Genomic DNA, 17,081 nt, shown 5'->3' with positions numbered 1-17,081 from the left:
AATATTTTATCATATTTATTAATGATTATTTAAGAAAGCTATGGATGCATTTCAAAAAGAAAAAGAGTGATGTATTTGAGCACTTATCAAGACCAAAAATGGGAATGACACTGGCTCTAGGGCTCACATATTTGCATACTTGCCTCATAGCGAAGATCATATAGACATTATAAACTAATTTATCGAAATAACACATTTGTAGATACAATCTCTAGATTGTAGCCCAACATGATGCCCTTTTCAACTCCAAACATAAGGAGTACCCAAACATATTGGTGGCTAGCACCTCTTGTAACAAAAACAAAGGGAGCACCCCCCAACTTATTGCTATGGCCCCACTACGGCTCTCTTACACCCCGGGGATTAGCCCTAGGATGCACTGTCTCAACATATAAAAAATACATACAAAGTCCACTCTTCACAATATTCATTTCGGGAGATAGTATGTTCCTCACCAAATCAGCCACCAAGAAAACAATTATACTAAACCTATAGCACAAGGAGCCTCACCCTCATCATAGATCAATAGTTTGAAACCAAGTGCTATACATCCAAGAGATAGTTCTCTTTATACCATGTAGATGCAATACAATGCAAAGTGAATGACTTTGAGTACACAAATATTTTACTTAAACTAAATCAACATTGTGAATGTGCTCAAATATTATTTCCATGATTTTTCATTACTAATAATCTTATTGCGATGAGATAAGGTAGTTGGACTACTCTATGCCACTATACCTCTTAATAGTTAAAATGAAATTAAGACCTATATGAAAAATGTAGTAACCAAATCAAAATTTGAACCATGTTCCGCACATAAAACCCTCTCCCTCCCTACCATTTAGAGTTTTACTTGTGCGGTACATTAAGAGGTGTTTCTAAGTATGTTTCTATATAATAAAAGCAATAAATAGATACTAAAACATACAAACATGAATAAACTAAGGCAAATCTTCGTGCTTCACCTCCATTATACTTGTAAAAATATATCCCTAATTTTTTATATTTTTTGGGGTAAAAAACTATATTTTTTCTTTTTTTTCTTTCAAAATCATCTTTTTGATATTTTTCCTTATTTTCTCTATGTAAAATATTGTATTTTTTTATTTTATTGATTCAAGAAAGTAATTCATACTTTGGTCTATCATCATATATAATTTCATCCCATGTAAACATGATTTCTTCACCCAGAAAAAAACTATCATTTTTCCACACATTTCAGGTTCTCAAAAAGTAATAACTCATATGCAAAGATATGGTTATGTATTTTATGATTCATAGCCCTCAAATATATCACAATCAAGCTTCAAATAAGTGTTTGTTACATATGAACATGATTTGCATCATGAAATGTAAAAAAGAATCCAAATTTTCATTAAAAAAGAGGCTTACCGCCATTTTCATGTTTGAGTTTCAAGAATTGATTTTACTACAGACAATGACCAGAATCACCATTAGTCTCTAAATGGTAACGGTCATCACTCCTCAATGTTGGCATAGTCCCACATCAATCGGATTCAATCCGCGGACAATCAATCTCCATCCCGATCTTCTCTAAATAATTCCCACATGAACAGCTCATTGGAGGAGAGAGAAAGATTGATTTTTCATCTTTGCATGTAGGCCATCATTTACAAAGTCAAGACTAGTGATTGGAGACAAAAAATCAAAGAAGAGGCTAATAGGATCAGATCATATGCTTGTTTGTTGGCTCTCTAGCCCACTTCTCCATTTTCATCACGTTGTTTGCATCCATGGCACCATTTTTTTCTGTCGTATTCCAAATAACACCCCCCCCCCTCTCCAAGAAAAAATGTTTGAGAATCTTGAGTCCCAAGGGTCACAACCCTTCTTTTTTAAAGTCTTCTTTTACATCGGTTTTCGGTCCTTTGTGCCTGGCCTTTGGCAGCTTCAGTTTTTGGCATTCGAATTGTGATTCAAATTTTTTTCCCTAACTGCCCCAAAGTCTTGCATTGCTTGGAACTTGTTCCACTTCATTCGAGTACCTAAAAAATTTAGTAAAATTCTTAGATTGTTATGAGGTCTATCTTTCAAAGCGCTTTTAAATTTTTCCTTCTATGGCGGTTTAAAGTGGTTAGGTCTGCACATTCGCCACTTCTTGCGAGCTTCAATGTCTGCCTCAAATTAATAAAATTTGGCACTTTTTTGCTCATTTTTAATCATAAAATCCTACTCTCATTAGCAACCATAGGATAGGGCAACTCAGCCCATCAAATCCACCAACTGATGCGCACATAAAGAAACCATAAAGAGCATCAAGCTGCTGCAATGAAAATAGACAACAAAACATAAATACAACTCATACCCTGCCCCCTGACCAAATCACGGCATGAAGATCCACGAGGGATAGGCTAAGCATAATCTGATAAGAAGTCCAGAGTTAGTCACTAACCAACTACTTCAACGCAAACCACGGCTAAAAAGTACTATCCAAAGAGTCATCCTAAGTGATGGTTTGGCCTGCCTACAAAACTTAGGAAAACTGGACTAGGGACCGTACTAGGTGAGGACTCCTATGGCCTATTTTTTTGTTTTCAAATATTTTTCCTTTAGCACTTTTTTATACTTCAGGACTTGATACTTGGGTATGTGAAAAGGAGGGAGCTGAGCATATTATAACCTGAGGAGAATGGGGCATTGCGGTCTCAAGTCATGTCTCAATACCCAAGAACCTGCCAAGCACTCACAAGGTGACATGAAATCCTTTTTCTTCTACTCACTTTTATTTTCACTCTAACCATCCTTATTTATTATTCCTCCAACTAAATATCACCCACAAGAAGTCAAGGCATTTGATTCGTCTCCAAGAACCTATCAGGCCTTCGCAAAGCAATGATCATCTGCACTTAAATTTTTTTTCTTGTATTTTCTTATTTTAGGGGTTAGAACCCATTTTTACACACCTTTGTATACTAGGCTCCCAAAGATATTTATCATTTTATGTTTTTATTTTTAGCAGCATTCCCTAGCTACCTCTCACAACTATCAGAAGCTCCTAGAAAGAGCTACCTAGCAAGGTAGCAAGATACGGCCACTATGACTACTCTCAAAATAGATCTGTAAATGCCTGACAATGCCTTTACAAGAGGCACACAACTACTTAGATCTCCCCCAAATATATCAAAGCAAACTTTGGAACTTCATGCCTTGACTTGTCGATCCCCAAAAGAAAGAAAAAATCCACAAACACATATATTTAGATTAAGGGGTAAAAAAACTCGGAAAGGAAAAATAACACCTAGATTTAGCCACAAGAAGCTTCAATGTCAGAGGAGTCTCACTTTAGATACTCCATCAAATCTGTTTAGTACAGTGCTAAGATAAGAAGCCATTAACCACACCCGCACCAAACAAACAAATGACCCTCTTAGCCTTATGAGATAACCTAGTACACTGCAAAATAAATGGCCCTCTTGGTCTAATGAAATCACACATGAAATCCAACACAAATTACTCTCTTGACCTAATGAAAATAAAGCAGTTCACTATGAAAGAAATGGTCTTGGCCATATGAAATGTAACCAAACAACACACAATTCAACAATCTATTGCTAAAAACAAACCCTTCATCCCCACATAAATCATACTAAAATACAACACTAGACTAAGGGATGGGCTGCTCAAGCCCCACACTAAATGAATCAAATTATTAGCTAATTCCCTTGCATAAATGGCAAGGGGTGTCTGACAAATATGTCATTTAACGATCCTATGCATCTATGAAAGGATAAGAAGATGGCTTATCACTACTTGACTCATCACCCATACTAACCATCAACAGCTATAACAAGACATGTCACTAAGCAGTCCCCACAATAGGTCTAGGCTAATAAGATTGGATAATTCTACTAACCCCTAAGGACCATAATCATTGAGAAATACGTCCTCAACAAAGGTATAATTTGCCAACAAATTCGCAAAGCAGTTCCATTGAGATGTAGAACTAGTTTACAAGTCACTGTCTCAAAAATCTAAAGTATAGCCAAGGCTGCACAATGATACATCTACAGAATAGGATCCCTCACACTATAAGTCCCATTCAATTGATTGATCGCTAATTGTGAGTCACCTTTCACCAATAAATGATGGATACCACCATGTTGGGCTATATTCAGCTGCCCCATGATTAAGGCCTTGTATTTTGACATGTTGTTAGTAAAAGCGATGCGTAAATAAACTCCCATTTTCATAATGACTCTATGTTAGGGGTATTTAATAACCATATCGATACTTGCATGCTTAGCGGGCCCCTGTGAAGCTCCGTCAAAATACAAAGTATAGACCCATGCTTTATTGATAGGCCATGCCATACCGATTAGCCTACTCGTACTTATGGTGGTCAAAGTCGAGCTGAGAGAGAGGATGTATGATAGGTACAGTCCCTCCTTCCTCATTAAACTTAATAGGAACACTAATAAGAACCCTATGACAATGGTCATAGTAGACCTTAATGTCCCACATGAAAGATTTGTCTTGCCACTTAGTAATATGATAACCCTTACTCCACCGAATCACTCGACCTTGGTGGTAACACTACTCTAAATATGGATGGCCAAGATACGGAATGATTCTGCCCATCTGGATGCCTTGGCACCTACTTTAAGTTTAAGGTGGATCTTGGAAAACCTGCAAATGTACTAGGCATCAACCTCTACACATAATAGGGTTTCAACTTATTAAAGTTTACTTTATTTTTAAACTCTACCCCTACAAATCTACTAAAAGTACTGTAGAGACATTCTTTCCTAAACGAATGATCTTATAAGGGCCATCCCATTTGGGTTCTAACTATCCTAGAAATAGCTCACAATATGCATCATACTATAGGACCAATTGATCCTTTACAAATTTATATATTTTCATACAAAGGTCGTGAAGTACTTTCATCCTCTTTTTCCCTACCTCTTGGTGTAATGAAGCCTATAATCAAATCTCATCAAGATGTGCCAGGGAGGTTAGCCTTTCTTGCAATGCTCCCTCTTTGCCTAAAGAATGGTTCAATGCAAATCTCACAATATGGGTAACTCAATTTCCAAGGGCAAGACACACTCTTTCCCATATATCAACTTAAATGGGGTATGGTGTGTTGCTCTTTTGAATATTGTATTATGAGCCCAGACAACCACATAAAGTTTCTTGTCCCAATCATGCTTACCCTCAAATACAATTTTGGATAAAATCCCTACAAGTTGCTTGTTGGTGCTCTCGACTTCTCCATTTGCTTGAGGATTATATGGGGTGGTTTTATTATGTTTAATTTTCAAAGCTTTAGTCAAGGCTTCTATGAACTTATTCAGAAAGTGTATGTCCCATGGTCGGACACCAGTTCTTTAGATGGACCAGAACAACATACAATTTATTCCATAATAAAACTAGTTATTTCCTTAGCATTGTCCTTCATTGTAGAACGAGCTTCAAACCATTTTGTAAAGTAGTCAATTGCCACAAGGATGTACCACTTCCGTGTGTAGTAGATGAAGGATGCACAAGTCCAATGAAATCGATACCCCACTTCCCAAAGGGCAAAGTCACAAGGATAGGATTAGGCAGATGATTATGATTTTCCCTAACATCATATCTCTGATAGATGTCACAATTTTTAATATATAGAAAAGCATCTTGGAAAACCTTCGGCCACCAATAACCAGCATATAAAGCTTTTTGGGCAGTGAACCATCTAGCAAAATGATCTCCACATGCTAAATCATGATATTCCTCTAAAATAAAGGGCACCTCATTAGGCGCCACACAATGATGATAAATTTGGTCCATATCTTTCCTATGTAAGACACTCGCTATTATTGAAAAGCAAAGTGCTTGCAGCTTAATCTTCCTCTTCCCAGATTTAGAAAAAGTTTCCATCGGATTGCTTGCTGATAGATAATGCATGATGGAATAGAGGTTGCATAATTTTGCATAATTCCTCGCAATTACTAATATCAACCCACTCTTTTCTAGGCTCAGAAAAATCTACTAGACACTCTACAATACCATGTAGCTTTGGTGACTTGCTCTCCTAATCTCATAGTCAAAATCCTACAAAGAAATCAACCACTTGGCTAGGCGATCAGGGGATTGAATCTTTTTTAGTAATAAGTACAATCCCTCTGTCTTGGTGAAGAACACCACCTTCTCATAGAGAATATAGTGTCTAAACTTCTTGGTGGCAAACAACATAGCTAAGAAAACCTTCTCCAAATAACTGTAACGAAGCTAAAAATTTTCCATTTTTAGCTTGTGAATGAAATAGGATGATAAAGTTGTGCCTCCTAAATTTGGGATACTATGCCTTGTCACAACCATGAATATATAAAAAAGCTCACACCCTTTTTGGAGCTTCTAAAATTGGTACTTTGGATAATTCTATTTTAACATCTTCAAATACCAGTTTGCATGCTTCCATCCATTCAAAAACATGGATGTGAGATAAAAGATTCATCAAGGATAATGAACATTCAGCCAATGTATTAACGAATTGACAATAGTACCCCATGGATGAAACAAATCTATGAAATTTCCTAGGGTAAGTGGGTGGGCTTAGGGCTGCAAAAGCAACCATCTTTTCATGGTCCGTGGCAATACACACTTTCAAGGATTCAATGCCATGTAATACTCATGACATCACTCAAAGCATGTGTGTAGAACAATCAACTATCTGTGATGGGTCATGATAGCAACCTCTAAATCATCTATGAAAACCTTTAGCTCTTCAAGAAATATATTGGCAAACGTCTTGTCAATTGTTCTTTGCCAAGACCCAAGAGAATTACATAGGCCAAAAGCCATCACATGGTACGTAAAAGTACCAAAAATTGTAATGAATGTTGTCTTTAACTTATCCTCTTAAGCTATGGTCATCTAATTATAACTTGCAAAACAATCCATGAAAGAGTATATCTCTCACCTTGCCAGCTAATCTAAAATTTGATCAATAAAGGGCAGAGGATAAAAGTCCTTCACCATCTACGTGTTTAATTCCTTAAAATCGACACACAGGCGGTTTTGATTGTTCTTTTTTTTTTCTTATTACTACAACTGAGCACCATTCTATATGTTCAACTGGAAAGATCAGACTAGCCTTCCTTAAACATATCAATTCCTCAAAAAGAGGATCCCTCAGCTTAGAAGTCATACGTCTAACCTTCTGCCTCACACTGGCTTACTATTCTTTTGATGGGATCGTATGCACGGAAATGGAGGGGGGAATCCCCTTTAGTTTGTCGTAACTCCTTGCAAATATATCCCTGAACTCTTGTAGAAGTGCCACATAATCTACACACTCATGAGCAAATAACATAGTGCTGAGTTTAGTGGGAAGGGGATCATTAAGAGTCTCAAGTTCTAACTCTATCACATTAGCATCACGAATCCTATCCTTTGTCTCTATTGGCCCATTTAAACATACTTGGTAAACCTCCTCAATAGCAAAACCCTCTTTAGAATCACTGGAACTTGAGGTTTCAATAGCCGAGGTTTCCTCGAGTGTCTACCACTTTGTAGTGGGAGAGGTAATGCCCTTTTATCCAACGGGTGCTCAGGGTATGCATCTAGAATTATTCTCTTCATATCCACCAAAAAATCGGAATGTAATATCCACAAATGTCAGCAAAAACTTATATCTTGGCCTCCTAGAAAATCATACATGGAAGTCAAGGACGCACTCAATGTTAGCAACTCAATGTTTATAAATGAGCTGTGGTCCACCACTGCATTGTCTATCAAGATTCCATCGACATATGCCTACACCCTAGGGTACTGCTTCTCTACATGATCCCAACATTCACTACCTGCTCGATGAAAACCAAAAGCTTCTACGAAATAACCCGTTTGTAGGATTTTCTTAAACTCCTTACAAACATTCGATGACACTTGGATTAATTGTAGCAGATTCACATCCAATTTGACTTCACATAGTGTGTTTGCTAGGTCAAACTCACAGAAGTTTGCCACTACTCTCTTCTCTTTCCACACAAGCTGCTCTTTTGGCTTCTCGATAATCTTAGTATCCTCATTTTCATTCAAATTCCATTTTCTTTTGATCATAGGCTCTTCTAAAATACAATCATTTTTAAGAGGACCTACTTGGGCATCTAACACCTTATCATCCATGTTAGGTTTAGGATTAATTTTGCTTGTATAGGGGTTATATTTCTGATCATCTTTTAGTTTTACCAATCCCAAATTATTTCTAGGAATAAGGCTTGAATTTAGATTTTCTCTCGATGCATAGGCCACTGGTAAGTGGGACTCTACTTCCTCTGCTCAGGTTATAGTAGTATCTATATCCACTAAAGGGACACTACTCAACTGCACTTGGATATTAAAATCCAATCCATGCAAGAAATAATACATTTGGGATGCAACAGTTGGGATAGGGATAGAGACTTGCAACTTGTGAAATACCTCTTTCATATTCTTGGTATATGCTCAAGCATTTTCAGACGTGTCACATTTAGCACACGTAGCCAGTACTGACCACCTCTCTCAGGGGAAAATTCCATTTGGAAGGTTGCAAAGAATAAATTGATTATGGTTATGGTATCGACTTCTAAGCCATGATACCAAATTGCAGCCCTTCCTTTTAGGGTCATGTTAAAGATCATTAGATGTGCCTTGTCGTGGATTTGGCAATTAAACATGAGTTTCTAGAACTCACTGATGTGAAGTTCTACATCCTCCTCTGCTAACCCCTTAAAGATGGATAGAGGAAAACCTAAAGCTGACAAATCCAGTGTCTGCAAGAATTGCAATAGGTTGCGCCATAATGACAATAGGATTTGCTATAGGAGTTTGGAATGGTGCGAGTGCAACCCCACTTGAAGTGGGTTGACTTATCGGGAGAAGAGAAGCACTAGAAACATAATGGGTTGCTAAGACCTCTCCCTCATAGGTCTTCCGATAAGTCAACCTCTCCCATTATGTTTATGGGTTGCTAAGTCAACTTCTCTTCCTAATGGGTTGCTAAGACCTCTCCCTCATAGGGATATTGGATGCTACGTTGAGGGGAATACCTCCTAATGATTTTAGCCCACTGCTGTCTGGCCCTTTCGGCTCTTTCTTATTTTTGGATCTTGGCTTGATAGTGCTTATCATCAAGAAATAATGAGTTTATCTCAGGGCTCTTTGACATAAATTGACTGACTAGTCCCCAATTAACTAAGGCTCAAGAACCACCACTTATTAGTGTCTCCCAGCTAACACACCACTTGTTGGGACAAAAAATGGGCCCAACACTAGCTCTAGGGGTCTAGTTGAATCTCCTACACTCACTTAAACATACCCACAACCTCGCAGCCCCCAGGAGCGTATAGACACTATGAATGGATTTATTGAAAGAACGTGTTTGTAGATACAATGATGGGTAGGTTAAGAGGTGTTTTCAAGTATGTTTTCATATAATGAAAGCAATAAATATGCAATAAAACATACAAACAAGGGTAAACTAAGGCAAATCCTCATGCTTTATCTCCATTATACTTGCACAAACATATCCCTAATTTTCTAAGAAAAATTTGACACAAAAACTATTTTTTTCTATTTTTTTTCAAAATCACATTTTTTGATATTTTTCTTATTTTTAATGTAAAATATTATATTTTTTTATTTTTTGATTCAAGAAATTAATTCATGCTTTGATTCATCATCACATTTAATTTCATCCCATATAAACATGATTTGATCACTCGAAACCAAGAAAATCATCATTTTTCACTTAAAACATGCATTTTGGATTTTCAAAAATTAATAACTCGCATACATGGACATGGTTCTATATTTAAAGACTCACACTACTCAAACACATCACAATCAAGCTTCAAACAAGTTTTCATCACATATGAAGATGTTTTGCACCATGAAATGTAGAAAAGAATCTAAATTTCCATTAAAAAGGAGGCTTGCCACCATTTTCATATTTCGAGTCTCAAGAATTGATTTTACAGACATTGATTGAACTTGCCATTGGTCTCCAAATGGTGCTTGTCATCACTTCTTGGCATCAACATGGGCCCACATCAATTTGATTCAACCTGGACAATCGATCTTCATCCCAATCTTCTCTAAATAATTCCCACATGAATGAGACATGAACAGCCCATTGGAGGAGAGAGAGGGAGGAGAGAGAAAAATGGATTTTGCATCTTCCCATGTAGGCCATCATTTATAGAGGCAAGACAGGCGATTGGAGGTGAAAAAACCGAGGAAGAGGCTGATGAGATCGGATCATATGCTTATTTGTTGGCTCTCTAGCCCTCCCTCTCCATTTTCATCATGTCGTTTGCATCCCTGGCGCCTTTTTTTGCCATATTCCAAAAACGCCTCCCCCCCTCCACATGAAAATTTTTGGGGGCCTTGGGCTCCAAGGGTAACAACCCTTCTTTTTTAAAATTTTCTTTTAGACTGGTTTTTGGTCCATCGCAAGGCCTTTGATAACTCCAGTTTTTTACATTTGAATTGTGATCCGAAAATTTCTACCTAAATGTCTTGGAATCTGTATAGTACCTAGAACTTGTTTCACTTTATTTTGCCACTTGAAAAATTACTAAAATTTTGAGGCTACTTTGAGGTTTGCATTTCGAAGTGCTTTGATTTCTGCCTCAAATTAACACAATTTGGCACATTTTTTGCTCTTGACGAAGACCTCCAACCCCTTGCGAAGCATATCCTTGAATATGGTGCACATGAGGCGTTGAAAAGTGACGGGGGCATTGGTTAGCCCGAATGGCATGACTACATAGGCAAAGACACCCCACTCAGTGGCGAAGGCGGTCTTGTGCCTATCTGCAGGGTGCACTTGCACCTGATTGTATCCCGAGAAGCCATCCAGGAAACTGTAGGCTTCCTCACCTGCCACCCTCTCAAGCATGTGCTCAGTGTATGGTAAGGGGTAGTTGTCTCTCTTTGTTGCTACGTTTACTCTCTTATAATTGACACAAACTCAAATCTTGTCGTTTTTCTTCATCACAATGACTATGGGTGATACCCAGTCCGTGTGCTCAATTTCATAAATGAACCCGGCTTGCATTAACTTGTCAATTTCCTCCTTGACAACATGGGCATGCTTGGGATTCATGGGGTATGGTCGCTGCTTGACCGGCATTGCATCCGTCGTCATGGGTATGTTATGAGTCACAACACTCGGGTCCACCCCTCGTAGCTCGTCTAGGGACCAAGCAAACACATCCCGGTACTCCCACAAAAGAGTGATGAGGTTGGATTCTTCCTCCGTGGTCACGTCCTCGGCAATGAACACCGGTCGGGGTGTTTCCCGTTCCAGGGCTAGGTTTATCTCCTTGACCTTGGCTGGCCCTTCGATGGGTTCACGGATTTGCCCTTGGCGTTTGGCACCTAGCAAAACCACCACCCTGTCCCCTTTTTTGAATTTCGAAAAGCGCTTAGGGAGGTCTCGCGGCTTTCGTTGTTCTTCCGATCGCACGTCGTTGGAGCGCTCTGTTTTATTCTGTTGTAGTCGTCGGCGTCTCAGGTGGATGGGCAGATCTCCCCTGGTGCGTCTAGCCGTGGGTGGCCTAGGGATTTCCAGGTCATCCTCCGAAGTAACTTCAGATTCAGAGTCGAATTCCTCATTTTCACTAGGGGAGGTGGTCTCTCCTGGCGGCCGCAATTCGGAGGGCGACTCGGTTCTAAGCAGGGCTGCCGCTTTTGGTTGGGTCAGGCCGGCCTGCTTAAAATCCACAGCCCCCATTTGTTCCAACCACGCACGATCACATTTCGCACACATGACCCCTTGGTCCATCCAAAGGGCCGGCCTCGGTTGTGGTTTTGCATCCGCTCGGATTTGTTCAATCTCTCGCCCTTCGGTATCATATTCTACCGTGTCCATCTCACCCTCACTTTCTTCATCGAAGGGTTGGCAATCTTCGTATTCGTCGTTGGAATCCGCCTCGCTGGACTTCGCATCGTTCTCCAAGGCATGTTCTGCCTCATTTTGTTGGTCGGGGACCAATGCCCAGTTGTATCTGAGATTTAGTTCGTGCACTCTGGTCCACTTCCATTCGGGTTGTTCGAAGAGGTCTTGGAGCGGCTTGAGATTGGCGGCTGCGTTGCGCTCCAGTCGGTTCGTTAGGTGTCCCAGTATCCCTTGAAGTTCTCTCCTATTGGTTGGTACTTGGAAGGCGAGTCATGGAGGCTTGCTGCCATCATGTAGACAGGTGTGGGCTGTGTTTCTCTTGGCTTGCCAACTGTTTTGACAGCCTGCTCGTATGCTTCCTGATCTAAGAATGGAAAATCAAGTGTAGCGAGAACGTGCATCCAATCCCGCTCGTCCTCCAGGCAAGGGATATACTTCGTCAAGGATGCGCGGGGTTCCTTGTTCTGGTCGGTTCCTTTGAGTAGAGTGGAGATGGTATCTAGGTCGACTGGTGAGGTCTTCCAAGTGTCCGTCTCTATTCTCACAGCGTCAGCTCGGTTGCCCAAGAAGATCAGGTTGTTACCCCAGTCTTTGATAACTCTGGCATTGCGCATCCAGGGTCGACCCAATAAGATGTCATAGTCTACTCCCTTCATGACGATGAAGTCGACAGAGAACTGGATTCCTGCAATCTTCACTGGCCAATTCTTCAAGACCCCGAATGGTCTTACTTGCATGCCATTTGCTAGTGTGACGTTAAACCGGGCAGTTTCGACGGGCGGGTCTCCCCACTTCTGTAGCACTACATGGTTGAGCACACTGACCCCTGCGCCTGTGTCCACGATCCCCCTTCTCGTTGTGTTCCCTAGGGCTAGGACTGGCAGGACTGCGTGCATTTCTGAGCCCTCCCAGAAGGCGTTGATGTGCAAGGACTTAGGGCTTGAGTGTAGCGTCAAACTTGGCAAGTGCGTTTCCGCATCCTGGTCTTGAGCATTTCCTGGCGCTTGCTCGTGCGGTCTGTCGATCCATTGCTTGAGATCCTGCCACAGGGTCGAGTGCTACCTGAGCAGCTCTCCCAGCGCAACCGTTACAGGGGTGGTCACTAGTGTGGTTAGAAGATTGCTAAACCCCTGTCCTGCTCTATGCTCAGACTGTCCGAGCCAATGGCCAAGGCTGTCCTGTGGTTCTGTTACGTCTAGGCCTGGCCTTGTCCTTGTCGGTATTGCTTGTGGCGTAGCCGCCTCGGCAGACTTAGGGTGGGGTAGCGATGATGGAGCACTCATGCTGGAGAGGTCTTCAATCTCATCCTCTGTGATGGGCTCGACGTCCTTGAGGTGCTGTTGAGCCTCCCTCACCCATTCCTTTACCTTTTCTATGGCTTCCAATTGCCGCCTGGGGTGTGGGTATTCCCCCACCTTAGCGCTCCGGTTGCGCAGTTCTAGGGGCTGAAGTTTCTGCCTCTGCATCTGAGACTTGCTTGCCGTGGGGCAAGGTCGTGATGCTGTCGGTTTTTAGTGCGACCTTAGCCTCTGACCTCTTCTTTTTCCACCTACGGCTTTTCTTTCCTACAGAGACAACGTCGAGGTTGCTAGGTCCTGGCAGAGAGACGCCGGCCTGCTTCGTTTGTGCTCGGGTCATCACTCGTAGAGGGATAGGTGTGGCCTCCCCATCGGGGTTTTCAACACCAAACAGTCCCAGCGGGACGGACGGCAAATTAGCCGTCCCAAAAGGCGGCTTCTGCTTTGGGCAATCTATAAAAAGATGAGTGATTCCGCACTCTGCACACCTTTGGTCGGCTTTGTCCCTATTTTGCTACTCTCTTTCTGGGCACCTTGACGAGACGTGGCCGGGATGTCCACATGTCCAACAAGTGACTGGATCCGGTGGCTGCCCTCCCAGGCCTCTACCCCGTCCTCATCCTAGTGCCATCACCGGCACTGGTCGATAATCCATGAGGATTGCATTCCCCTCGTCGTCATGCGAGACGTACGGGTATATGTAGGTTTCTTCATCACTGGGCTCCTCTACGTAATGCACAGCAGCATCGCTCGGTGGGTGGGTCACATAGGGACTAGTCGGCCTAGGGATACCGGTAGGGTTTATGTCCAGCCTAGGGACCGCTGGCTTCGTATCGTTAGGTGCTGGTAGGGCAAGAGGAGCTCCCCTTTCGTAGAATGGCTGTGGCCTGTTAGCCAGATAGAGCTGGCCGTAGGGCTGCGTGTACGGCAGTCTTCGTGGTAGTCTACAGTGTGTGGCATCATGGCCGAACCTTCCGCAGTTGGTGCAGGGTCTCGACCTAGGGTCCTGACATTCTGCTGGCAGGTGGTTTCCTCCGCAGTACACGCACTGGGTATGCTGACGCGTAGGTCGCCTTAACATGTCCTGTATTTTGGCCAGTTCTGTCTTGACCTCGGCCAAGCCATGGTCTGCCTCGGCGGACTTCCCCTTATCGTGGGATGAAATGTTGGATCGCTCGCTAGAGGTTGGCGTTCGTTCTAGACTCTGTGGGTTGGCTTCTTTCGGGTTTGAGCTCCTAGAGCTCCGCTCCCTCAGCTGGTCATCGACCCTAATGGCCTCCTCGAAAACTCTAGCCACCACGTCCCTTTGCAAGCTCGAGTTGCTCGCTAGTGCTTTGTACAATTCTTCATCCCGAATCCCGCTGATGAACACGGTTGTTGACACTGCCCTGTCGGTCGGTCTTTCGCCCAAGGGGATTCTCTTAAGGAGACTTCTAACGTGGGTGACGTAGTCGTGGATGCCCTCCTTCTCCTTCTGCTTGACGTTCATCAGACGCACTAGCAGGTTGTCAGAGTATCCGGGTTCGGCAAATCTCTTGATGAAGAGATCCTTGAGGTTATTGAAGTTGGCTCGTTCTACATTATCTAAACTTGTATACCACGTCCTACCCTTATCGCTTAAGCAAAGTCCGAATGCTTGCGAACGCTGGGTCTGGTCATTGAGGCCATTGGCTTCGCAGACCTGCTCGAACTGCTCGACAAAGCTGTACGGGTCGTCCGGTGGTTGGTACTTGTCGAGTTGCTTAGCGACAATAGGTATTTTGGCCTGACTCTTTGAGCCCTGGGTTGCCCCTAGTCCTGCAAGTAGCGAGGTTGCTAGTGCAGCGGCATTTTGTTCCGTTGCGGTGTTATCGAGCAGCCGTTTCATGAGGAGCTCGCCCAGCGTCAGGTCTCCCTCGAGTGCTCTCTCCTAGTCTATTCGGTTTCGGCCAGCCAAGTTCAGCACTCGCTGCACCTCATGCAGCTCCATGCTTTGCCTTAGGCTCCTAGCTTGTTGGTCCCTATTATAGTCTGCTATGCCCTGCAATGCCTTGCGGGCTAGCCTCCTCTCCTTCTCTAGGTCTGCAATAATTGCCTCTGATGTCCTGCCATGGTGTTTGTACCGGGCGTGCGCATCGTAACTGCTCACCATTTGCTGTATGGCTTCCGAAAACGTGCTAACATCTAGCTCCCCCGCAAACCAATGATCTGGAACTCCCTCTGTCATGGTGAAATCCTCACGCCTGGTTGTCAGTCAAATCCTTGTCGTTGTTGCTCCTTGCTTGATCCTGCCCTGCGCTCTGTGCGTCTGTCACGCTTGGGTTTTCTCCTAGTGGTGGGTTTTTTTTTTTTGCCAATTTATCTGAGTGAGTTTTCTAATTTTTGAATGTAGTGCTCAACTTAGGGCCACTCGTAATTGTGTTATCCTTGTGCACTCGTGCTCAAACAGGCTTTCGACTTTCCTAAGTGTTCTTCAAGTGCGGAAATTCGATGAAAGTGCTGTGAGTGCTTTCCCTGTGTCTTGCCCACTCTTGTTCGTTTTGGGCCTAACAGGCTTTACTACTCTATTCCTGGCCGCCTCATGGGTCACAGGGCCCCATGCTACTTCCTGTTGCGCACGTGGGGGGTGGACCACTGGGGGAGTGCCCCAGTGTGCTCCTAGATAGGTCAGGTTTTGTTCTGGGTTGACTCTGGGAATCGGACGTCCGATTTACTAGTGGTCCGATTTACCAGTGGTCTGATTGTGGGGATCGGACCAGGTATGTCAGGGCGAAGTGGGGGTCTTAGGGTCCGCGTGTCCGATTCTCAAGAATCGGACGGGCGAGTGTGCGAGGAATCGGTCCGATTCTAAGAGGTTCGATTCTAGGAGGTCCGATTCTAAGAGGTCCGATTCTAGGAGGTCCGATTGGACATGGTCCGACTGGTGACGTGTATTACTCCGTCTGATCGGACCAGGTGGGTCCGAGTCGGGGCGTTCGAGTGGTCTGAGTGGTTGAGTCGGATGAGTTGGTCCGAGCGTCCGATTTTAACAAAAGGGACTGGTCGGTCCGAGTGCCACATGGCACGTCCGATCGGACCAGTTAGTCCAAGTTAGTGATTGAACGGGAGTCCGATCGGACGATCGTCCGAGTGTCCGATTCTGGGAATCGGACCCTGGGCCGGCCGTCCAATTCCGCCGGTCCGATGGGTCGCACACACCGATTTGCTCGATTTTCGCTAGGTGTATTATCCTATTGGTTGTGCGATTACCCCGCGACAGAGTTGGAGTGGGGCGGACGAGATTGATTACCTGAAGTCGCCAAATGCAATGTCCTCCTAGCTCCAGTCGATCGGACAGCTGCCCAGCTCGCTCGCTCGCTCACTCTCTCACTCTCTGTCTCTTTCGCTCTCTGTTGGTTGGAAATGGGGTCCTCCTGTCCCCTCCCCCCCCAGAGTTTTATACTCTGCTAGTTCTGCCCTACACCCTCCAGGTTCCGTCCCTGGTGTTCCTTATGCCGTTACCTTGCATCTACTCCATTTTTTCCCGTTGTTCCTGTGATTTCTCCCTTATTTCACAGCAACAGCCCTCTGCCTTTTCGTGTGTGATTTCCTACTGCTAATCTATCCTAAACACATCCTGAATCGAAAACAAAACACTGAACCAATTTCTCTATGTTTTCCAGTCATTAATAACTAGATTGTTCAAAAACACTTACCTGTTCTGAAGATCAAAAACACCAGACTTCCTACCTATCTCAAGCTCCGTTTCAGGGTGAATGCCCTACTTCGGTGCTCGATATGGGCCGCACGAGTGCTCGAGCTTGAATCCGTTGGTCCCGGCAACGGAACCAAAATGTGGGAGCTTTCCCTCAACCGCCAAGACCCACGGACCGCTTATTATTCAAGCGTTCCAAGCGAGCTCTCATGGCTATCTC

This window comes from Lygodium microphyllum, chromosome 3, assembly GCF_053477565.2.
Source record: "Lygodium microphyllum isolate KBCC chromosome 3, Lygodium_microphyllum_v1.1.10, whole genome shotgun sequence".
Lineage (NCBI taxonomy): Eukaryota > Viridiplantae > Streptophyta > Polypodiopsida > Schizaeales > Lygodiaceae > Lygodium > Lygodium microphyllum.
Note: the sequence above shows the minus strand (reverse complement) of the source record.